The sequence below is a fragment of the Pteropus alecto genome, unplaced genomic scaffold (assembly GCF_000325575.1).
Source record: "Pteropus alecto unplaced genomic scaffold, ASM32557v1 scaffold72, whole genome shotgun sequence".
NCBI lineage: Eukaryota > Metazoa > Chordata > Mammalia > Chiroptera > Pteropodidae > Pteropus > Pteropus alecto.
Genome location: NW_006436811.1, coordinates 9826197 through 9850362, shown reverse-complemented (window position 1 = coordinate 9850362; position 24166 = coordinate 9826197). Strand labels below are relative to the sequence as shown.

The following is a 24166-nucleotide window of genomic DNA, read 5'->3' as shown; positions in this document are numbered from 1 at the left end:
GAGTTAATCAATAACAAATAAGAAGGGCAAATGTCCCCAGTCTGGACAGGTCCCTCCCATTTGTGTAATTGCTGATATTACTTGTTTGGCACTTGTAAGCATTTGGATTAACCACATCCATTCTACACTGAGCATTGTTTACCCACCTCCACCTTTCCTGGCTACATCTTGCCTCTTCCTGCGCTGGCATCCACCCACACGTACGTGTTTTTCCAGCAGAGCCCATGAGCACAGTTAAAACGAAGAACTGGTCTTTTGAGAAAGAATACGGTTTGCTATGGCAAACCAATGATATTCAGAACCACAAACCATAATTTCAAAAATTCCATTTCTGTTTCTTGTTTCTTTTGAGATGTGAATAATCTTATTTTCGAAGCTAAAACTATAATTAGACCATTACAGTGGTAGCAGTATTATGGAGTCACTTAAAAAGCAGTGGAGATGATAAAGATTAGAATTAAAAATATGGAAAAAGATAAATTAGGCAAATTCTCATAAAAAGAAAGCTGATGCAGCTATATTAATTTATAAAAAACAATAGATTTTAAGGCAAAAAAAAAAAAAAAGCCTTACTAGAGATAAGGATCTCTTGGATGATATAACAGTTTTAAATTTAGGTGCTCCAAATAATACAGTTTCAAAATATATAAAGCAAAATTAATAGAACTATGAAGAGAAATAAAGAACTCTATCATCATAGTGGGAGATTTTAACACATCTGTCTCAGTAAGTAACAGAGCTAGTTAGCAACAAAACCAATAAGGAGAGAGACAAATTTTGAGCAACATATTAACAAATTTGATCTAATTGTCACATATAGAACATGCAAGAACTGAAGAATGCATTTTTTTAAAGAACAGAATTTATAAAAATTAATATATCCTGGGTCATAATGAAAATCTAAACAAATTTAAAATATTAAAATCATACAGAGCATGTTTTCTGACCACAAATGCAATTAAGTTAGAAATCACTAACAAAAAGTTAATTAGAAAAAGAAATCAATACATATGAAAATTAAGAAAAGTTTCTAAATAACCCGTGAGTCAAAGAAGAAATCGTAATAAAAATTAGAAGATAGTTAGAATTATAATTACATAATGATATACAATCTCGTGGGGTACAACTAAAGCTGTACAGAGACAGGAATTTTTAGCCTTAAATTTATATTTCATAAAACTTTAAGCTAATACATTTGGCAATATAGATGAATTCCTAGAAAAACGTACTCCCCAAAATTAACTTAGAAGAATAGAAAGCCCTTCTCCAAATAACATTCCAAGTCCAGATAATTTTGCCAGAAGTTTTATTAAAATGTTTTTTAGAAAACTATCCAATACTATGCAAACTTAAAGAGGAATAGTGTCTAGAATAAACAACTCTTTAGAATCAATATGGAAAAGATAATCCCATGGAAAAAGAGGCAAAAGACTTGAACATTTCACAAAAGCGAACTTTTCTTTCTTATTTTTATATTTTTTAAAAAGGCTTTATTGACGTATCATTGATATACAGAAAAAATTGAACATATTTGATGAATACAATTTGATGAGTTTGGAAATATGCATACACCTGTGAGATCATCACCACAATCAAGGTTATAAAATATCCATCATCTCTAAAAGTTTTGTCCTGCTTCCCCATCTCCTCCTTTTTTTTGTGGTAAGAACACTGCATGAGATCTATTTTCTTCACAGGTTTTTAAATGTACAATACCGAATCATTAACTATAGGCACTAAGTTGTACAGTAGCTCTCACGAAAAGATCCAAACCCTCTCCTTCCCTCTCCTCTTCTCCTTTGTCTCCCCCCGCCTCCCCCGCCACCCCTTTATCTAAAGACCTCAGTGGTCTCATTCTTTGGCATATTCCCAGAGCATAAAAAATAAAAGAGGATCTGGAAAATAGTTGATTTTCAGTAAATATTTATGTAAACTATAAATAAATATGCATAGTTGAAATCATTCAAATGGAAAAGAAAAAGCACGAAGAGAAAATGAATGGAATAATAAGAGAAGGAGGCCAAAGGTCAAACTCTCCAGAACACTAACATGAAGGCATTCTAGAGTGCAGGAGAGGGCCTGAAGAGTAGGCAGGATGTAGATGGGAGTCCAGAAAGGAGAGTCTATCACCATCAACTAGGATATCTATCTTCGGCTACAAGGAACTGAACTTCTAACTAAGAGTGATTTAAACAATAGGCTTTTATTATTTCGCATAACGGCTTGGGGGTAGGTAGTCCCAGGGTTAGTTAGTTCAGTATTTCTTTCATGTTGAGGCTTTATATTAGTTTTTGGTGATTCTCCTGGCTGGCCTCCCATTGTCACGAAAAGGCTGTCACAGCACTAAAAATCAAAAACTGGGTCAAAGACAGGAATTGTGCTTGGGAAAAACTTATCCTCAGGTCCCATTGACCAGTATCAACTCCCAAAGCAGCTACAGCAAAGGGGAATGAGATTTCCTTGATGGGTTTAGGGCAACACAGTCCATCTCCTCGGGCTAGGGGAAAGGCCGCCTTCCCTTGAGCATCTTACTGTCCCACAGCTGAACACAGCTGGCACTGTGTTAGCAAGGAAGTTGCTGTGAATGCATGTGAGTGAGGCGCAATGCCTTCTGGAGATACAACCAACAGCGTATCTGTCAGAGAACTCAAGGGAAGAGATGCTCAAAGGAGTCAGTCGAGCCAATTGTAGCTGAGTGATGATTCATATAAGACAGAGAGTACATGTGACTATTGGGTTGGACAACAAAGAAAACATGGGTGGCCATAGTAAGAGCAATTTTTGTGGAGTTGGGGAGGAAATTAGCAGGGACAGATCCTAATTGGTGAGTTAAAGAGTAAATGGGGCTGGGGCGGGGAGTTGAAGCTAAGGAGGGAAGGCAGCTTGTTCAAGGGTCTTAGCTATGAGGGAGATGAGCGATGATGGAGCTGGCTTGGTCTCTATCATGTTCCCAGTTGGAAATCCTATGCACTTTGTTCCTCAGCCTGGATGGTGTCAGCTGTGACATTGCCTGCCTGTGTAGTTCAGAACTTTTTGAATAATTCCCAGATCCGATAATGTTAGCTTATTTCTCATTATTCTGACCATTCTGGTTACTTTCCTTTGAGCCTTCTTTGTTCCAACATTTTCTTCCTGAGATGTGGGGATAAGAACTATATATATGCTTTTGTTGAATTTAAAATGACTTTTTCATTATAAAAATGATACATCTATTCATCACAAAAACACAAAAAATAGAAAGATGCAGAAGGAAAAGTAAAAAATATGTATGATCCTAGTCCACAGAAATGAGAGAGAAGATATTGCTGTTTCTCTTTTAGCTTTTTCCCTCATCCACATATATATTTATTTTATATAGTGAAATACTGTATATTGTTTTTTATGACCTGCTTTTTTCTTGATATTATATGACAAGTTTCTAATCTCATAAAACATCCTTAATCAACACAATTTTTTGACTGAAAAATACTCTATTGTATAAATAAATCATTTAAAATTCTTTAGTTGTTGAACATTTACATTGTTTCTAATTTTTTTATTGCTACATTTATGTCTTTCTATGACATATTATCTTAGGATAGGTTTGTCGCTGTGGGACGAGTGGGTCAAAGGATATAAAACAATTTTAAGGTTTTTGGCAGGGCAGCAATTTGGTTGATGCAGGCATTCTGGGTTGTGCTTGGTTCCAACTCAGATTCTGCCATTTTCTAGATATGTGACTTTGCATAAGTAACTGATTTGAGTCTCAGTTTCCTGATCTGTAAATGTGGGTGGATGTCGTATCTACTTCATAAGGTTCCTAATAAGTTAAATAAAATAATTTATGAAGAGCTTTTATTACAGTGTCTAACAAATATGAGCTATGTCTAGAAATGATGCATCAATTTATAAGTCTGTAAGTAGAGTCTATTTTATTATTAATCTATCTATAAAGTTTAGCATATGGGTTTTAAAAAATCTACAATAAAATATGACTGATGTGTTCAAAGATACTTATCTAAATAAATTTGGGGGTCAGTACATCTTTAGCCTTTAGGTGTTTTCCCTCAGGCCAAATATATCAAGTTCAGAGGTAACATTTTGTTGGCTGCAGAACACTCTCTAGAAAATATTCACTGGGTGTCTCTAGCTGGCACATTCTGTGTAGAATCTCTTCCGTTTGATTAAAGCATTTGAATGGATGTGAGTAGCGCTTAAGCTACTCCTCAAAGGGATTTCCTCACTCCTAATCTACTTTAGTTTCTATAATATATTAAGCCACTAGGACTAAACAAAACTATCAATTGACTTTGAATAAAAATAATGCTTAGATCTGTGAAAAAAAATCACTGATCTCAAATGTAAACTTTATGTCTTCTGGAATCTCTCAGAACAAAGAAAAGGCAATCTTATAAATTTGCTGAATGCCAAAGGATTTTCATTAGCTAATAAAGTGCTCTAAAGCTCTGATATTGTCTGACTTTTTCACTTTCTGCCCTGAGGCTCAGTTCTAGCTCATGGAAGTTTTCTGGCCCATGTATTTGCTTTAGTGTGTCAGTCATAAAATATGAAGTCCTAACCTCACATAATAGTGTTCTTGGAATTTGAGAATAATCTTTGGAGGAACAGAACCAAGTTTTTTCACCTGGTACTTTTATGTACCAGAAAGAGCCCCTTCTGAATTTTAATTTACCAAATAGAACCTTAGATGTTACATTTTAATCATATATAAGCTTATTTTCAATATAAGCTTATTTTATTATTTAATAAGCTTCACATATAAGCTTATTTTAATATATTTTTCAATATAAGCTGATTTTCCTTTTATGATAAATCATAAAATTAAAATAATTAGACTAATTATTTATTATGTCATTTGTTTTTCAGAACTTTAATTTCTGTATCTCTGCAAAGGGTTTTGTAGTATTCTGCTGGATCTGGCTTGCATCGGCTTATTAGAGCCAATTATTATTTTTACAAAATAATAGGTCATCTTGGTAGCTTGAAATTGCCCATGGTAGAGATAAATATTTATGCCATAGAAATCAGCAAACAGTACATGAGGTAGTTTCCTCCTCCGTGCGTCACCCCTCCAGGCTGGTTAGTAAATATTTACCTGGAGACCACTGATTTTCAGATAGTTTTAAAGGCATTAGAAAGTTTAACCTATCAGACTAAAATTCAGCGTACATATTTGAGGTAGAATAAAAAGGTTAGTTATCGAGTATTGTACATTGTACCAGTGTCTTTTTGTGAAATGCTATTATTTACTCAAAAATAGTCATTTAGGACATGACAGACAAATTGAATCTGGGAAGAAAGGAAACCAAATAGGAGGCACACATTACAGTAAATGTAGAAAAATAGACAACAGAGATAAGAAAATAGAAAGCCAAAAGAAAAACAATCTTGAAGAATGAAGGACAGGAAGAAGACTGCTAAGCAAAACTCGACACTAAAATTGAACTTGAGAAGTACAGAGAAGTTTTAAAAAAGTCACCAAAAAAATAGTTTTGAAGATGGTCAACAATGCCAACTTGGTGAAGTAATGTCTTTCCAAGGTGACATTTGCTGAGATGGAAAGTGGCACTAAAACCACCAGCCTCTGAAAAACAACACATTTTGTCCTGGCATTTTGGAATGCATTTAGAGAATAGCATTCTGGGTAGGTGACGATATATTTATTGTACAACTAGGACTTTTGTCAATGAAAGAGGGCTCTATTAATAATTACCACTGAACAATGACATAAACCAGAACCATTGAGGCACACCAGAATATGTGTACTCAGTGATTATAGGCTATACTGTTGGCCACCCAGTTTCCAATCCAATAGGTTAAAAGAACTTGACTGACAAATATTACAATGACAAGATTAAAAAAAGATTTTTTTTTTTGCTTATAATTATATGTAATTAGATGTTTTCCAATTATGAGAAGGTTAAAAAAATAAAAGGAAGTGATTCATACTATCGTTGACTAAACAACAAAAAATATGTGAGGACCTGGTCTCAAGTCATCATAGCACGATCCTGGAGCCCCTTCTGCCTCTCATTCCTCCTGACCTTGGTGGGGTCCTGGGCTAACTGTTCTTGTTGTAACTGTCAACACTGGAAATTATAGACCCAGAAACTCTCCAGCTTCAGTTACTTATGAAGTCTTTTTAAAACTGTTTCCTGTAATATTTCTTTTTATTTGGTCTTGCTTAAGTGGTTAAGTTTCTCATATCTCTCAACACCTGGGTAGGACTCCTCAGTAACAGGTGAGAACATGGCTGCCTTTGAGAGCAGGGCAAACTATCGAATTCCGTGGTTTTCCTTCTGCAAACTTTCCATTCTTCATCTTATATGTATGTTCTAGCCAGCTGTCAAAAATCTTTATCAGAGACGCATACAGAATTTCATACTGGAAAATCACCAATTTTTAAATTTTTGCAGCTTCTGTAAGGGACTTGCTGAATTATGCACCCCATGTGTGCCCCCAAATCTGGGCATACCTCTCTCATGATATAATGGGGCTTGGGACTGCAAGGGTGAATTTATGCTGTGGTGCTTTGACCATATTTTGTGGTATATTCATTTTATTTTGTAGGAAATGGCTCAAATTATTTAAAAATTTAGTATTTGAGAAAAGGGACTCAAAATTCTTTTTCCTGGAACTCTCTCCATAAGTATCATTCTAGAAATGTTAAGGTCATCCTTCTGGAAGGAAAGCTCTAGTAGCGGGAATCTCCTTTACCCTGAACTTCACAGCGAGCATGCCATTCAGGCACTGTCCAATAGATCTTTTTGTGATGATTGGAAATGTCCTCTATCTGTGCTGTCCAGCATAATAGCATTTGTCACACGTGGCTATTGAGCGCTTGAAATTTGGCTAATATGACTGAGAAGTAAATTTTCAATTTAATTTAATTTAAGTTTGCTTAAACGCAAATAGCCAAGTACAGCAAGCAGCAACTATGTTAGATGGGTCAACTCCGCATCAACCCAGTGGCTATATAATCTGCCTTGACAGTGATACTCTTGCACAGTTCAGTTCAGCAATATTTCCCCAGCTAGGAGTGACTTGTAAGGGCCCACATCAGTCCCACTAAGATGATTTAAAAGTTTTGCTGAAAATTTCCACAACATCAAGAAGCTGAATTCAGGGGCGGGACAGATAGTCTATGGTGTAGATGAACATTGCACTGGAATTGGGACTCCTCTTGGTCAAACCCCTTCTTCTGAAAACATTATAAACATTTCTGAAGGCTCCTCAATGTAAGGTAAGAGTAAAATAGAGCTCCTGACTCTTAACACTGTGAATACTATGTTTATACTATTCGTAACAACACCATGAAATCTGTCATCATCTCTGACTCAATCTCTCTCATTATTGTAACCAATAGAACTTCCAAGTCTTCTCTGTCCCCGATAGTGACTGAGTACAGGTCAGAAGTGGTCTATGCTATAGCCACTGATGGTGCCAGTTGCTCCTTCCGCAAGGGTGGGCAGAGAGAGCTCCTACTCTAGTCATCATCCTGTGGCTGCTCCATTTCCTGCCAATGCCTTTTTCTTCTTTCCTAGAAATGTCATCATGTACTCACAGCTCCTTCCAAAGGAAACAGTTTTATAGTTCCCCATGATGAAATAGTCTTAGATGGCCCTGCTAGGCCTCACATGACTCTTGTCTCCAACTGTGGTTCATTGTCCCAGAGATGGGTACCTGTTCTAAAGGCAGCCAACCCATAGGTTGTTCAGAGGCCTATACCATAATCTGGCCCAACAAGATGAGCTGTGCCAACTCAACTTTCTCTGTCGGGAATGTGATTTGTGAATTGTGATGATAGGGGAGAAGTCAGCCATGGGAGCTGAAACTAAAAGATTGCTTAGAGAAAAGCCATGGAGTAGCGTTTGTGCCATGAGGATCAACAAATCAAAGTCACGAGGAAGCATAAGGACGGTAGGTATAAAGGCATAATTTATGAGTAAGCAGAAGATACAGGCAGGAACAGATAAACAGGTTAGCAAATGAGGAATCACTCTCTAGCTACTGGAAATGGTACAGACATGAGGGGGTAGCACAGCCACATTGATGGCAAAGCCCGAGAACAAGAAGTACCAATTCTTGCTGCTGACGCCCTCAGTGACTGGGCATCTAAAGGGCCCTGGTGGCCTTCATGAGTCTGATCCTATGGAGGCAGGGCCAATGCCTTCTCCTGGGTTCCCTACTATGGATCTGTATTAGGCAGAATTTTCTAGAGAAACAGAATCAATTATATATATAGTATGTTATAATTATATATTTACATATTATTACATACTGTTATATGTCATATGTAAGTGGAGAGAGAGAGAGAAAGAGGGAGAGAGAGAGAGAAAGAGAGATTGATTGTGGAGAGGAGAGAGAGAAGGATTTATTATTAGGAATTGGTTCACATGATTGTGTGGACTGGAAATTCTAAAATTTGAAGGATTTATTATTAGGAATTGGTTCACATGATGGTGTGGACTGGAAATTCTAAAATTTGTAGGTAAGAATTAATGCTGCAGTCTTGTGTCTGAATTCTGCAGGGCAGCAATTCAGAAACCCAGGCAGGGTTTCTATGTTGCAATTTTGAGGAAAATTTCTACCTCTTTGGGAAAGCTCAGTCTTTTCTCTTAAGCCCTTCACTTGATTGGATGAGACACACCCCATTATGGTATGGCCAATTGCAGGATTCCATTGCTTGGGCCTAAGTTTTAATATAGTTGTCCAGCTCTTCTTCTGTTGATTTAAATGTTAATCACTACTGAAAAAATACTTCATGGCAATACCTAGACTGGAGTTCCACCAAACGGTTGTATACCACAGCCTGTCCAAGCTGGCAGTTGCATGAGGCAACTTTAATCTCTGTACTTTTCTCAAATGTTTTCAGCTAGTAAGTGTTGAAGAAGATTTTGAGCCAACAATCTGACTCAAAACTTGCATTTCTAACTACTAAGACTTTAGATCATCTTGTCATGTATCTATCATTTACTAATTCATTTCTTTATTGAAGAACATTTATTGGGGACCTCCTAAATGGTTGGCATGATATTAGGTTCTGGGGCAACAGAAAGTAATCATTAAAATATATAATAATATACTTATTAAATATAATAATCAAATATGATTAAATACAATATCACATAACACATATATTCAATATATTTTAAATATAATTAAAATATAAAATCAGATCTAATATAATGATAGATGAGAGTGGAAGGTGCAACGAGGAGGAGCAACTACTGTGGCTGGAAGGTGGGTTTCGGGAAGGTTCCCACCAGCATCACTGGATGTCGGATCTGAAGGATGACTCAGCACTAACTAGTTAGGATAGAGCAGAGAATGGTATGAGGAAGGATACGGGGTGAAGGGATACTGAAGGCAAAGGGACCAGCAGATAAGAAAGCGCACAGCCTGAGAGAAGAGAGCACGTCACTGAAATGTTAGCTAGAAGTCTAGATTTAAGTTCCTTGAAATAATTACGTATTTCTTTCTTCCTCCTTCCCTCCTTTCCTTCTCCCTCCTCCCCAATTTCATCCAGCCCTCAGCCACTTAATTGAGGTCTTGTATATCTTATATTCTTTATTAAAATTATTGAATCAAGGAGTGAATGAATGACTAATAAATATACATTTTATCTTGATAACTAAATTCTTCTTAAGTCTCGTTACTACCTACAGAGACCAAAAATAAACTGAGATCACAAATCTCATCCAGTACAATAATTCTTATTCTTTCAAATAATTTTCTTTTGATGGTGACATTTTAAATTATTGTTGCCCTTTTCCCCTTCCTAGATAATTAAGAACTGTATGAATATTAACTATGTAGGCAAAGGAAGAGCTGGATAATTATATTAAAACTTAGGCCCGAGCAACGGAATGCTACAATTGGCCATGAAAGAACAGCTGCCACAAACAGCTCCTTCTGGCATTCAGTAATTAGGAAAAAGGAATCTTGGAGTTTAGTTTGAACAGAACCAGTGGGCCATCTGGAGGGCCAAAAGGCAAGATGGTGAATCGTGATGAATATTTCAAGAAGCAGTGTGTGCATCACACGTGTGTGAACATACATATTAGGAATATTTCAAGTCATAAATGTTTCTTTTTTTAATTTTTTTTTTTTTATTTAGAGGCATCAATACAGAACAGTAACATGGGACTCTTAGTTTAAATAACATTAGACAGTTTTGATCTTTTAATTATTTATTTTAAAATTTATAAGGAACTGAATAACTTGGTTTAATTCAATATACTGCTTAGAGGCAATCAGTAAAAATGTATAAGAATTTCCCCCATATCCCAATAACCTAGCATGTGACATAAACACACACATATGCATACATACTATTTGACTGTGCAGAATGATGAAAATAACTCATACTTATAATTCACTTCTTCTAACTGTAACCTTATAGTATAGTCCACAGGTTCATATGGGATTCAAAATTCTTCTCAAGTTGATATTTTTTAGGCTTTAAGTTTGAAACTTATATTGGCAATTTATGAATAAATTCTTTAGTTTTTCTGAGCCATAATTTCTTCATCAGTAAAAAAGGAGACCAAAGCAGTTGATCTTTCAAATTCACAAAGTGTCGTGTTCCTTTTATGAACAACAGAGTTCATATTTTAAAAAAAAAAGCACTTTGAAAAGTGGAAGACCTCATACATATAAGAAGTAAAGCTAGCTTTTATTCATTTATTTATTCAATATTTTGAGCTTATCACACTGCTCAATATGTATAATTATGTGCTACAGACTATGCTAATTTCTGGAGCCACGTTGATGAAGAAGAGAGATTTTCCTGTCTGTGTGGTCTCTTTGGAAGAGATAAAGGCAATTGGGAAATTCTTGTATTTCTATGTTACCACTTAATAGGTGTGTGATTTCAGGTAGATGTAGATTTAAAGGTAATAATACCTTTCAGGATTATGCCATACAATGACTACGACAATCAAATGTGATAACTGTTGTAAAATGTATAAAGTGCTCTACTAACATGATCCTACTAAAAAATATCAAGTGAAGAGAGAAAAGAAATTGGATGAAGTTGGAATCATGGAAACATCTCCAAACTAAGGATAGGGATAAATGGAAAAAAAGAGACAAGAATAGAAAATTAAGAGTGAGGTGGAAAAATGAGAGAAAGTAATACAAGGAAAATATAAACAAATTGTACTAAAGATTTTTTTTTCAGATTTTACCTAATTCAATATGTTAAGTTCACAGATCTTATTCCAGCAATATTTTCTTCAAAATTTAGGTAAAAAGCACATTAAAAAAAGAAGTAAAGAAAAAGAAAGAAAGAAAAAGAAAGGAAGAAAGAAAAGAAAAGAAAAGAAAAAAGAAAGCTCTTTGATTCTTACATTCAAATTCTAAATTAGTTTATTTCTAGTAGAAAAAGAAAGAAAAAGAAAGGAAGAAAGAAAGAAAAGAGAAGAAAAGAAAAGAAAAAAGAAAGCTCTTTGATTCCTACATTCAAATTCTAAATTAGTTTATTTCTAGCAGAAAGACAGGTCAGTTCTATAAAAACAGTTTGTGTTTGTGCTTTATCCTGAACCTCTTTATTCAGCGACTTCTTTCAAAAAGATCTTTGCTCTGAATGTGGGAAAAAAGGCAAGTGCTGTTGCAGAAGAAAGATTCTACCCAGCTGACCATAGATTTCTGCTTGTCCGTGGGCACACACTTTCTGGCTAAGATGGGCACCAAAGCCTCATGTTTCTAAAGAATAATTCTTGCTGGTCGATACACGTATGTTTCCTTGGTTTTGTTGGAAGAAGTCAGACAAGATTAAAATGCTTTGGTGATACAAGAACAAAGGTAAGGTAGGGAATCTGGCAAATACGGAGCAGTATATTTTCAGGGTGAATATCCCTTTCTCCTCAATTTTTGTAATTATTCTAGTCACTTTTGGGTTGAAAAATCTAATCTTGTTCCAAGACTAAAAGGATAAATTGATATTCTCTTCACAGCATATAAGATGTTTAAAGCCAAAACTATTTGATTATTTTTACTCTGACATGTAGAGGAACTATCATTTTAATTGAAAAATGAATTTGTATGACACAATATCTGAAGCTTTCATAAAAGTAAAAAACTCGTTTGTGAGTAGTAGTTTTGCTGGTATTATCTAGTCAACTCTCTTCTTTGGTCTCCAGCATTTTGGCTAATGCTTTATAATCCTTTTAATTTAAACTCTAATTATTATCTACTTTGATTCACTCATCGATCTCAAAATAGTTTGCTGAAATGAGACCCTTGATATTTAGGGTAAGTTTTAAAAATCTGTCTTCTTCCGGAGTGACTAATTTTTTCACTTCATTCACATATTTAAAAAAATGTTTATTTTTCAATTACAGTTGACATTCAATATTATTTTATATTAGTTCCAGGTATACAGCATAGTAGTTAGATATTTATATAATTTATAGAGTGATCCCTCTGATTAGTCCAGTACCCACCTGCCACTATAAATAGTTATTATGTTATTTTTGACTATATTCCCTATGCTGTACTTCACATCCCCATGATTACTGGAGTGACTAATTTTAAATGCCAAGTCATATTTGCACTTTCCATGCATGCATTATTTTGTGACAGATTTTCTCTGAGTATGGAGAATTTCTTTTTAGAGCAAAAACTTGAAGGAACAGAGGTGCCAGGACCGAAGCATCTACAAGTAGATTGTCTACAAGGGGAATAGCTTATCTTAAATTTATGCTGCCATCAAGAATGAAGGTAGATAAAACCATCTTACATGGTCACTGTAGGGAAGAAAAGGACAAATAAATACCTATTGCTTTGTACTTCTTCTTGCATATCTTGCCAGGAAAAGATTTTCCTGGTCTAGTCATCTTTGCTAAATTTATCTCCAGAGGGACAGTGCTGTTCAGTCATATCTTTGCGAGATTTTACTCTGGTTTTCCAAAATAAAAATTACTCAATATGATAATGTTTCATTAAAAAAAAAAAAAAACAATTCCAGAAATAGTCAAAAAATTTTGGTCAGCAAGTGTTGCAAACCAAATCTTGGAGATTAAGTTGCCTAATTAAGACAGAGAGGTTATGGAATCCTTGTCGGTGATGGCGGAACTATTACTGTGTCGTGCTGGAAAGTAGGTTCATGTTTACTTCAGAGAATAAAACGTGGAATAAATACAGTTTTGCTTATGCTCAGCTTTCTCATTTTAAAGTGAAAAGATAATCTTTCATGGAAAAATTTAAAAACATTGAATTAATTCTTGAGACATGCGGTGAAGTAAATTAGCTGATTCTGATGGTGTTCTGTCCTTAGCAGAGGAAGTGGATAACCACAGTTACTGTTCTCCTATATTCTCAGCTGGATGTTACATGGTGTAGAACTTTAGAATGTTAGGTGGTCTGAAATATGAATAAGCAAGATGAGTAGAATTTTACTTTGTAGAAGAAATTAAATGCTCAGGAGTCAGTCATAGTTTGTTCAATCTCTTTTTTCTCAACCTAATAAATAGTCTATTTCCAAGTTTTTGCAAACTTAGTGTAGAAGTAATAATCAGAGAAATGCTTGTAGATTATTTGTTGAGAAGGTTTTACTTTAACCAAAACTGCGAAAGGCTTTTTTTTTTCTTGAATCAAGTGCTGGGGCCTCAAAGCGATGTCATTTACTTTGCGGTTTTTTGACAGTGGACTTTCATATGAACAAGTTGGAATTTTTACACTGAAATTAGCCTTCCAATTTCATTATTACTTAATTATTTACCAAAGGAATCAGGACCAACAGAACATTACCTTTTGCTATTATCACTTGTAGCCCCCCTGGTACCACCAACCAGTTGCCTTGGGATGTCATTCCATTCCTAAGTGTCCAAGCATACTAGATATTGGTTTTTTTTTTGCCACAAGATTGATTTGTGAATTTACCCACTGGCTCCTTTGTTAGGAATGGTTTCAAGAAATGGGTGGAGGTGTGTATAGGTAGATGAAGCTGATGAAACTCTAGGGGTGACAGTGGTGGTGGAGTGTCATCAGAGATGAAGCAAGAGAGGTAAACTAAGGTCAGCCTGTAGAAAGCTTTGCCTCAGGGCCTTACCTGAGAGAGAGTCCTGGAAGAGAGTGACCCAACTGTGGAATCAAATTAAATGGAAACTGTTTAAATAAGTAAAGGTCAGTTATAATGGTTTTTTTTTTTTCAATAATTGTATTGCATTCATATAAAAGGAATGGGAGGTAAGTTTTAAACCAAATAGTAAACTCTTGGTTTGCCATGTGAAGATTGTGCACTTTAAGGACATGTTAGACCTGAGTGTAGTTTTTTGGGTCTGTGGTCTCCTGGCTCTCTCTTCTATACACTTATCTTCTAGTTTCAATATATTTAGGGAAAATAAACTAATTTTAGTATTAGCCTAATCAAAGTACAGGAAGGCAGGTCTGCTGCAATAACATAATGTGGTATAACCCAAAGCTTAATATATTTGTATCCTGCTTTAGACAACTATAATACGATAATAGATAGTTACATAAAAAATCAATTGGTGGATAATTATTTGCTTTACAAAATTTTCATCATAAGATTTCTGTAAAAAAAAAAACCAATTTCCTTTAAGGCATTTAAAATCTAATTTGGTGTACTGAGATTCCGTTTACACATACTTATCTTGATTAAAATCAAATGGGACTTATTAATAGGGATCAGTATACAGTTTTGAATTTAGGCTTAACGATGTCAGTGTAAGGATGGAGCTGAGTGCTCTGGCTTTTCAGCAGATCAAGAGGCGAGCTTTCTTTATTAACTGAAATGTACATGTAAGGTGACAGGGTGACACAGATGTCCCCAAATGGAAATGCAAACAAAGCCTCAGTTAATAGAAATCAAGGTCCAGAATGACAGTGCTAGACACATCACATCCTAGTACTTTCTGCCCGACTTTGCTGGGGAACCTGACAAGCTCAGTACCTATAGAGGCAGGTGGTGGGAATGATGAAGGAGCTGGGGCCCATCAAAGTCATTAAGGATGAAGACATAGAAGATGCTTAGCTTGAAGAAGAGAAAGTAGTGATGGTTCCTTAAAAAGTATGATGGGTTGCCATATGGATGCTGAGTTGGATCTATTATTGTTTCAGCTTTAGAATTCAAAGTGAGAATTATAGGGATGCAGTTTTCTCTTCCTCATGGTGTATTGAGGGTTTTGTTTCTTGTTTTTAGAGGATTCCTGTATGAGATAAGTTAGATTGGAGGCTTTTATGGTTCCTTGCACTGACTGATTAGTTTAAATTTATTCCATCTGGTAAGCTATTCAGCTGTGATTGTTATTTATTCTTATAAATCACTTTTTATGTATCTGGAGCTGTTCTAAATATCGTACAAATATTAACTTATTTTAACAACCCCACAAGTTTTACAGATTTTTTTTTATAGATGTGGATACTGAGGCCCAGAAACATTAAGTTGCTTGCACAGAGTAGCACAGCAAGAGCCAAATCCCCACCCAGGCTGTCTGCCTCTAATTTAGAAATGTGTGTCTTGAGGATTACATTCTATTTGAAGTATGTATGTAATGGCTCCATTCTTAGAATATTATCGAGCTATTGTCCAAAAATGACTTTTATCTTCATTATGATGATGATTTAAAGTTTTTCTTATCTAGGAAGAGTTTCTGATTCACCTCAATTCACACATACATGTTTTGCTAGAAAGCAAAAATATTGTTTTGTGTCCCCTGTTGCCTAAATCATTACCACATAGTAATTTATATACTTTGAATAATTTTTCAGCTCCACCCCCTCCCATTTATAAATAATAGGGAATTTTAAAGGAAGTGACATGTCTCTCAATTGTTTCCTTCACAAGCTATGTGATTTCTTTATAATCACAGGCTCTTATGTTATATCTCTGTGACTTGGAAGAACTTTTTTTTTCCTTCTAAATTTTAACTCCCTGTCAGGAGTAATCTCAGTACTAGAGAGTATATGGCTTATTAAACACAGAATGGTGTCTGCTGTTCCTTTAGCTCACAAACTCAAAAGCCTCATCTGTTCGCAGACAGCTGTAATACACCCATAACAGCCTTCCCAGTGTTTATGTTTAGTTCATGAAGCAGAAAATATGACAGGTTCTGTATCTTTCAAAATATCTCTCCCCCCCAACCCCACAAATGCTAGTTAATCCTCTGGCTTTCAAAGGCCAATAAAATTTATCTTTCTGCTGGCAGCACGAATAGTTTCTTTTTTTTTTCCAGGCTTATGTAGATGCTATTTACTGACATTGTTTAGCCAAGATGACTATAATTTTTCATATGATATTAAACAGACAAACCCTTGTTTCCAGAATATGAACTGGTTTTATGAAGAAAAATTTATCAATCACCTAGTCAAAGTTCCAGTTTTTCTTTCTTTATGGAAGTGGTTGAATAATTGTAGATCTGAAGAAGCACTCTCTTAAGTACATAGTCAATTTAAAAATAGTTTAATAATGTATTTGTTTCAGTGAACAATTAGATTGTCTCATAACACAAAGTGACAATTGGACATGCTCCTTGGTAACACTGTTCATACATTATATAGCTTTTATCAGCTTTATTGTGTATACAGCTGTAACTAAACTTCACTAGAGAACAGGAAGGGGCTGAGGATTGATTGGGTAGAAAGGCCTTTTGAAACAATTGGGGACTGGAAAAACTGGCCAAGAGAACAAAACTGATATGGTAGAGAGACAAGTGATGGGAAGATGTAGGCCCCATTCTCAAGTTGAAGAGAAATCTGGTGATGTTTGTGCTGAGAGTAACGAGTGGCATCAGTAACAAGTACACTGGTCACCCAGAATGTGGCTTTCTGGAAGGTGAGAAATGAAAAGCCTGCAGCATGAGCAGCTGGAAGTGGGATCAGCACCTGGGATCAAGAAGATGGACTGGAGAAGACCTGGCATCAAGGGCTTCCTGGATTTTTCCAGGATTCAGCTTATGGTAAGAAAGGCTGAACATATAGAAGCACAAGCATCAAGGACCTATTTTTACCCCAGGAAAAGAAATAAGGCTCAATGGCATTGGGTGTAGATGAGTGCTGCCGGCTGATATCTCTTGGATAGTCGCCAGAGCAAGGGAGAGAGTCTGTAAATGTCTGAGACAGGAATGCTTTTGTCTGCGTGTGTTAGAAAACCTGAGATGATATCTTAATTGTAAAGGGGTTTATTTTCATACATGATCAAAAAAATCTGTGGATGGGTTGTTGCTGGCACTGGTTCAAGAGCTCAGCAATGTCAGTACTGACATCTCTGATTCTTCTAAAATTTCCTTCACCGGCCTGGGAAGTCTCTTGCAGCCCAGCCATCATTTCATCAGGAAAGGAAAGGAAGAAGCCTTTTCCTGCTGTGCTGTGTCATGTGGACATTCCAAGTTGGAAGAGGACTTACGAAAGAGGCTAGAAGTGGGTTTGGGTCATTTAACCAACAGTGTCTACCACATCATACTTTTCTGCTGACTTTTGTAATGCAATTTCTTGAGAAGAGTTTTTATATTCTCTTGTATTTCAAATACTTCAAGAAGTGCTAGAAAAGGAGGGGGTGAGTGTGAATATGAAATACCCTGTGATATTCCATGAAACTACTTTCTGAGAATTAATGAGATTATTGAATTATGGTACCTTATAATTATGATAATACCGACAATAGCTAGCACACACAGGTTCCAATGCACCAAGCTCCGATTTAAATGCTGTATATTGTCTACGGCCATGCTACCCTGAACAAGCCAGTCCCATCTGATCTCGGAAGCTAAGCAGGGTCGGGCCTGGTTAGTATTTGGATGGGAGACCACCTAGGAAAACCAGGTGCTGTAGGCGTAAAAAATAAAAAAATAAAAAGAAAGCAATCGTCAGCTGACAAGGTCCTTGCAATCCGTGAGGTGAACCAAGGGTTGCCTTGGTAAACCTTGGCTAAAAATAAATAAATAAATGCTGTATATTAATTACTTTAAAAAATCTTATCAACAACATTAGGAGATAGAAACTAGTATTATTATCCCCATTTTGCACATTGGATAACTGAAACCTTTGAACTATTAAGTGACCCATTCAAGGTCATCTAGCTAGTAGGTGGGGAAACCAAGAGTCACAAGTTGCAGTCTGGCCCCAGGACCCATTCGCTTCACCACCGTTTTACTTGCTTAAAAGAAATTTTTTTGAAAGTAGCACAGTTACCTCTTTGACGTTATTCTATGTTTTATCGCGTTATTATTTTTTTTTAAAGAATCTGTAATTCTGTGGTCCTAAAAAGACTAAAAATAATGTAAATATGAACACATGACCCATCTCCAACTAGTAACAACACCGCTAGGAAAATAATGTCTGTGCAAGTGAGACGGAAAAAGGAGAGAGCGCGTCTGAATACAGGGAGGCTGGCAGGGGAAGTCGACGGGAATCTAGTTTCACCCACTTTGAAAAATCTGGCCCAGATTAGAAACCATTAGGGAAATCAGCGTGCAAGATTCAGGCTGGAGACATGACATATTAAAAAGGAGGCAGCTGAATGATTCCAGCTTATATATAACCTTGGGTATAAAACCTGCCTGAGCCAAACAGAATTACTTCCTGCTGGTGTTTTTCTTCCGTGCTAATGGTTTTGAACATCTAGACTAAACAATTTATTTTTTATGCTGAAGCAAAATTTCACAAAATGGCAACATTCAAACCAACCAGCTTCTCACCTATCAAAATTGAATAAAAATTAGTGTGTGTGTGTGTGTGTGTGTGTGTGTGTGTGTGTGTGTAAGTATAAAGCAAATAACTAAACTGGTTGTTTCCAAATGGAAAAAAAACCTAATATTTTAAAATAAAACACAAAGAATACAGAAATAATAAACACATACATTTGCCCAATGTCGTGAGCTACAATTGGAGAAAAAATGTAGTTTTCTGGAAAGAAAAGTTAACGAGGAATGAGAAGAAGCAGGCTCCTGTCCCCAGTTGGCTTATAATTCTATGACACTTTTAATGCTCTTTCATTTTAGTACTATGCCTTGATAACACTGTAGTATTTGTCATGTGATACAGTTTATTTAGTGCCTTCTGGAGGACAGATCCATGTCATAGGTCCATAATTTTCTTGGCTATTTGGAATCAGAACATAGAATTTTGGCTGGAAGGGATTTATCTCAGAGATCATTTTCTCCTATATCCATCTGTGGAGACGATCTTGGAAATGTTTGATTCTATCCAAGTAGCCATGTTGACAAGGATTCTATGGCATTTAATATAGTTGTGATTCGCGTAGAATCTAAGCTGTTCTTACTTTGCATATCAGATGGGAGAAGCTGCAGGAAGTCTTTCAAGCCCAGACATTCTCCATTTGCCTTTGAGATAAAGTCCAAGGTCTTTTCTACCCAAGCTTATCAACTAGCGAGAGGCCAGTACCTCTGTGGAGGAAACGTCATTCCTTCCTGCCTCTTACTCTGCAGAGCAATCTAAGCCCCTTCACGTATTTTCTTCTCTTACATGCTTCCCTCTAACTGGAATATTAATATTCATCTTTCACTTGGCTAATTCCTTTGCTAACGCTGAGGCTCAGCTCAGGCATCACCACCTCCAAAGGCCCTCCTTGATTGCTTCAGGTTGGGTTAGGCAGCTCTTCCTTATGTTCTAATAATACCCTCTATATGTAGACTCTAGTGCTGTATGCTCCACATTGTGTTAAAATGATCTGTTTATGTCTCCTCCCACTAAGACTGCGAGCAATTTGTTGGAAGGACATGTCTTAGTCATCTCTGTATTTCTGGGACCTATTACAGGGCACATTGTTAATTCTCAATAATATTCGTGGACTTTATGAAGGTTAGAAAAACCACCCCTAAATTTTCCTACTGCAATATATGGGGTTGTTCCATGCAAAAATGGTACGTAATGAGTTTTGGGACTGCGTATACCCTGGTAGAAACCCTATATGCAGGAGCCTTATCTGCTTTTATTTGTACATCATAGACCTGGGGTTGGCCGGCAATGCATTTTGGTAATAGCAGCTGTTGGTAGCTAAGGGATTTTATTTGATTAGTTGTCCTTAGTAACAATGATATGAAACTTACATTCTTAGTTGATACCTGGCATTATGTTGTCTTGCTTTCATTTTTGATATTTATTTTCTCTAGTTATTTAATACAGTCCATTTTCTGTTTATATAGCATGTTATTTTGCAACTTTGTTTATTTCAGTATATTGGAAGTTTTAATACTGACAAAGCTTAAATGTTGTAAAACTTTTACCAGTTTCAAGACTCGGATTCATAAGTTTTGTCTATTATATAGTTTGCCATCAGAGATCTAAGTCAAAGCCAAATACCAAATATTTATTGAATTTATTATGTGCAAAGCCCCATGGCAGATACAAAGGCACGTAGGTGTTGGAAAACAAGGCAGGAGTACTCAGAAAGTTAAGGGTGATATAACAGTTAAATAATAAAACAAGAGTAGCCACAACTTGGAGGAATATGCAGCTAGATAAGTGCTATAAAATTAGAGGCAGACGAGAACTTCCCGGCTGGGGGGATCTGCAAAGGTTTTGCAGAGGAGAGGCACGGCTGGGACTTCGAGAAATGGGAATGCTGCTTTTAGACAGAATGGAGGGGAGAGAGCTTTGCAGATGGTGGAGAAAAGGGGAGTTGAAAGAGCAAAGCAGAGGTGGTCCGGCTTGGTGGGAGCAGAATATTCATGGAGAGCTAAGACCAGGCGGGGAAAGCCTTGAAAGAAGTTACTTTAACACCAAGACTGATAAAACAAGTTTACCGGGTAGTGCTTCTCAAGCTTGAATGTAGCTATAGTTCTTCTGAGGATCTAGTTAAAATGTAGTTTCTGATTCAGTTGGTCTGGGGTGGGGCTGTAGATTCTACATTTCTAACATGCTGCTAACCCATGGGCCTCACTTCGAATCACAAGGGATTGGAGGACTAGGTGAAAAACTGTGAAGATTTAATTGGAAAAATGTCTAATGACATTCCTATTATATAACCGACTATTTCAGGGTTTTACATAGCACTTCGGAGGCGTGAAAGAGTTATCGTTTCCAAAGGTACATAATATCCAACCAGGGAATCTCACAGACAAAATCAATGTTCAGCGGGCAATGATGCAGTTCCATGGAGGGTAGAGAATTGGGTTGGTTTTTATAAAATATCATTATAAAATAATTTTACTGAATATTAGGCAAAATTAAAAACCTGAAGCAATTACTTGTTTAAATCAAACTGGGATGGCTTTTTTAGTATTTGTCTATCCAAACAGTCATTATTAAGCAATTATTTTTTACATTATTTTTTACATGCTCAGAACTGTACATTTTTTTGGGTTTGATCATAAACCTGGGCTCACCTTTGAGCTACCTGTAGTGCTTAAATAATACTGCTCTTAATCCCACACCAACAAAATCTCTGGGCTGGTGCCTGGGAGTTAGTAATTTTTAAAGTCTTCCAGAGGATTCAAATGTGTGTCCAAGATTAAGACCTACTGGTTTAACCAGTCAGCTTGCCTAACACCTAATTAAAGTGCTGGAACTGGGGTTTTGACTGACACGCAGTGGGCTTGGCAGGGTTGAAACCAGAGTTGGTGTTCAGAATCAGTCTGAGAGCCAAGAGGCAGAGTGCCTGGGACCCCTTCCCAGTGGTCCTGGGTCACTGGCGAAGCTGCAAACAGACAGGGGCGGTATGAGAGGTGTGCTGGGGATCAGTGGCTTTGGTAACTAGGGAGGCAGGCAAGGTAACCAGAGACATGGATGTGGGAGCAGTTGCTAGGAAGAGGCAGAAGTATCCCGGCAGATGGTGCCTGGCATCTCCATGGCATGGAACTGTTTTTAACAGGTGGAGCTTGTTCTTGCAACACAGAGTCGTCTAACTGCCATCCTGGGTAGGCAGTTCAGAGCACAGAGCCCTTTGCTGCGGGTAGGCAGCATGAAGTTCGGGTATGAGGACACAGAACAAAGAGAAGCTTCCAGGGGATTTTACAAAGTGAAAGAAGAATGCTAAAACAGGCGGAGACACCCAATACAAACTTTGCACACTTTCTAATCCTCCTTAGTGGCACCGTGGTGAAGTCTACACTCAATGCTCAACGCCATGCCAGTATATGGTCATTCATAAAACACAGATCTTGGTGTCCAGATTTTTGCCTTGTGCTCATATCAAATATAAGCTGATCGTGTAAGGCCTTCACCCAAGATGTAACTTAGGTTTTAATGAGCTTCCTGTTAAAATACATCAAGCTGAGTGACTTTGGTGCCAATACAAGTCTTTCAAAACAGAGCGAAACTAGATGGCTTCATTCGATTCTTTGCTTTTTAAGCATAAACATCTTATTTCATATAAGAAATAAGTTGTTCTTATTTTTCAAAGACTAATGGTGGAAACCATTTAAAAATATTCTCATCTATCAGCATCAACACCCTTGAAGTAAACTTGAGAATCCAACTCAGTTTACAGCTGCATCTGCACGTGTGGTGATGGTGATGACCGGGGCCCTATTGGAATAAGAGGGGTAGAGTTGCTGTGGAGTCAGATCTGACATGTTGGTTCCCCTCTGGGGTCCCAAATATAACAAATAAACAGGCAGAAAAATAATAAAAAGCACTTTCCCTGCTGTGGAGGAGTAAAGAGTAAGACAAACATAAATTATTATCTGTTCTCAGTTTGAGATAGAAATAGGCACAGGAGAGACCATTTTTATTCTTGGCAAAAGGCTCCGGCTTGTCAAATGAGTTTTTCGCAGAGATTCATCTGAGCCCTCCTAACATGAGACCCCAGATATGACGTCTCTTACCGCAGGAGAAAATATCCAAGACTTTGATTTGGTGGAAGGACTGTGGCTGGGGCTAAGCTGCAGCTGCCACCTCATTCCCTGCCTTTGCCCTCAGGCGTGTAGGAGGCCTCTGGGGCCTGGGCAGGATCACAGCACAGGCTTGCTGGATGGGGCGGGGGTTGGGAACGGAACTGTTAGGCGTCAGTGCCGGAGGCCAGTTTTGATGAAAAAGTTTAAGGATGAGAAGAAAAATGGGTGAAGGTTTGGCAAACCATCAGCCTCTAACTTTGCTATTAAATTTACAGCCAGCTGTAAACTAGGTAGTTCCTGGGTGATGAGGCTTTGGCTATGTTTTTATTTTTTTATTTTTATAAATCCTCCCATAATTGGGAAGAACACAGCCATTTAAGACAATTATTTAGCAAAATATTCCAAAGGTTTGGGTCAACTGCTTTTTTTAGAAACTAGTGCTTCTGCCGTGCAAGCCCAGACAAAGCCAGACTGCGGAGGACACCTGCTATCACTACTCCCCCTTCTACTTTTGTCGGAAGCACTAGGCTCTCCTTATTAAAATAGGTTACACGGGATAAGGTGTGAATGACTGAAGAGTTCAAAGTGTTCTCTCTCCTGGGAACACTTTTACGGGAATCCAAACAGGCCACAGGTTAATTCAAGATCTGACTAAGGGGGCTTTGGCTATGCTGGCTCCCCACTCCTATGAGCTGGAAAACTCAAAGGGTGGGTGGGAGGTAGTGAGACAAATTTATGCTTTTTGTTTAAATGCCAGAGTCTTTGTGGATTACGGTGCCATTTTCCTTTCCCTTCTTGTGCAAATGGAGATGTCTCTCCGCCCTCCTCCCCCCACCCTAATCCCCTAGTCAGTGCTTTGAGAGACTGGGTTCTTTCATGTAACAAATCCAGCAATTCCTCTCTGCTTAAAATGAGGCAGCGGATCCCTGAGACCTTCAGAGCTTCAGGAAGTGTATAAACCCTTGAAACTGCAGGCAAACATCTCTTATTTTTCAGAGAATTGATTAGATTCATTAGATTTTCAAAAGGCTCTGCAACACTCTCCACACCCCTCCCTGTTCCCCACCAACGTCACAGATGCTCCACAATGGCATTTCAGGAAGCAAGTAGCAGGTAGAAGAAATTATGTGAGGTCTCTGAGGTCTTCTTTGTGCACAGATCACATGGGTCCGTGGTCAGGTCCTGCCGGTACCTACCCATGCACAGTCATCCATTAACATCCCTCCACAGTTCTCTATCAAGTGTAGAGTCAGCATTAACACCGTCAGCTTCTTAATTGAGCCTCACAGCAGCCCTGGGAATCCCCAGATTGATGTCTGAATTATTCAGCACTCTTTCAGTTGCAACTTAGTTTAAACAGAAGAGAATATTTATTGGCTCGCATAAATGGGATATTTTGGAGAATG

At 37.2% G+C, this 24166-nt stretch overlaps 1 pseudogene; it reads left to right on the top strand.

Annotated features, from left to right (window-relative positions):
- Positions 1 to 17681: 17681 nt before the first annotated feature.
- On the top strand, positions 17682 to 17799 carry LOC112481401 (annotated as a pseudogene).
- Positions 17800 to 24166: the final 6367 nt, after the last annotated feature.